Below are 2119 nucleotides of genomic sequence, written 5' to 3'. Positions count from 1 at the left end.
ATTTTCCCAGAAGATCTAAAAACATCATATCACAGTGATATATATGCACCTATGTTCATAGCAGCACAATTTGTAATTGCTAAATTGTGGAAGCAATTCCAATGTCCATCCACCAAGGACTGGATTCAAAAATTATGGTACTCTTATATAATGGAATATTACACAGCTATAAAGAAATATAAATTCGAGGCTTTTATACGTAAATGGTCACAACTACAGACCATATTAAGTGAAATAAATCAGATCTGCATGTGCAAGCACAACATTGTCCCACTAGGGTGAAACCTAGTTAATTTTAACTCGGAAGTATGATAGACATTGTGAAATGATAGGAAAACACTCAGGGATAAAGGGCAACTGGGATGTGGCAAAAGAGAAGGGAAAGAAGGAGACAATTTGTATGTATGTATATACAAGATAGTTCACATAGTTGAACTACTGTCTTTTATTTCTTTGCTGAAGGAAACAGTTAATGATTCCTTGATTGATCAATATTGCATGTCTCTATTTATTTTCATGAGAAACCACTTTGAAGACATCAATACACAATTCAGCAAGCATTGTTAATTTCCTACCACTTTGTAACTCTGTATTGTTTGTATTGTTCTTTTGCTATTTGGTAAAACGTTGTCAGTTAATGTTTTCCTCGTTTTATTTTTAAAATAAAAAAAATAAAGTGATACAGGGTTTCAAGACACAAAATATGAATTAACAGTGGTTGTTATAGTACATATCACTATCCTCAACTATGTTGCTCAGATTACCAGATGTAAGAATGGAAGACTGTTCAAACCATTAAGAGAACAAGAAAATAATTATTAGATAAAACATTAGAGATAATACAGAGTTTCACTAGACAAGATGGTAGGAATTCACCATGGTAATTCCATTACACATTGTTACCTTCAAATCAGTTGCTCAGATTACCAGATACAAACATGCAAAATTGATTAGAACATACAAAATTTTAAGCATTAACTGTTCCTTTCAATACACCATCAGACATCAGCTATACTGTTATCACAGCTATTCATATATATATTTACATTTTGCCTTTCTTCTTTCTTTTGCCATCTTTCCCTCATCCTAGTTCATCCTTCCTTTGAGCAGTTTCTTTCCCTTTCCTATCATCTATTGTATGTTTTGAGTTTTACTTATTCTTTCAGGTTCCTACACCAAGGAGACAATATGATGTTTACACATGTGGGTCCAGTTTATTTCACTTATGACTATGGTCTCTAGTTGCATCCATTTACCTACAAAAGCTTTATCTTTTTTTTTTTCTCTAGCTAAGTAATACTCCATTGTATGAAAATACCACATCTTTTTTATCCATTCTTCAGTGGTAGGGCATCTGTGTTGCTTCCAAGATTTAACTATAACAAATTGTGCTGCTGTAAACATGGGTGCACATATATCATTGTGAGATGATGTCTTTAATTCTTCTAAGAAAATACCCAGAAGGAGAATAGCTGGGTTAAATGGAACTTCCAGTCCTCGTTTTGTGAGGAATCTCCAAAATGATTTCCACAGTGGTTTCACTAGTCCACCCTCCCACCAGCAGTGGAGTAGGGGTCCTTTCTCCCCACAGCCTCTCCAGCATTTGTTACTGTTTGATTCCTTGATGATGGCCATTCTTTCTGGGGTGAGATGGAATCTCAGTGTTGTTTTAATTTGCATTTCTCGAATGAGCAGTGATGTTGAACATTTTCTTATGTATTTATATGCCATTAGTTTTTCTTCATTAGAGAAGTGTATACTCATCTCAGATGCCCATTTTTGGATTGGGTCTTTGAATTTGGGGGCCTGATTTTTAAAAATTCTTTATATGTTCTAGATAGAATTCCTCTGTCTGAGGGCCAGTTGGCTAAAATTTTTTCCTAATTCTTGGGTTTTCCTTTTTACTCTATTGGTGATTTCTTTAGATATGCAAAATCTTTTCAATAAGATGAGGTCCCAGTTGTTGACTCTTTGAAGTATTTTGCAAGCAGTCTGATTTTTGTTCATGAACTCTCTGCCTACCCCAGAGTTGTCAAGATTTTTACCTACCTTCTCTTCCAATAAATTTAGTGTTTCTGTTTTAATATTTAGATTTTTGATCCATTTTGACTTTAATTTA

Source organism: Chinchilla lanigera, unplaced genomic scaffold (assembly GCF_000276665.1).
Source record: "Chinchilla lanigera isolate Chin_1 unplaced genomic scaffold, ChiLan1.0 scaffold00071, whole genome shotgun sequence".
Classification (NCBI taxonomy): Eukaryota; Metazoa; Chordata; class Mammalia; order Rodentia; family Chinchillidae; genus Chinchilla; species Chinchilla lanigera.
The sequence above is the reverse complement of the archived record's forward strand: the minus strand, read 5'-3'. Positions refer to the sequence as shown.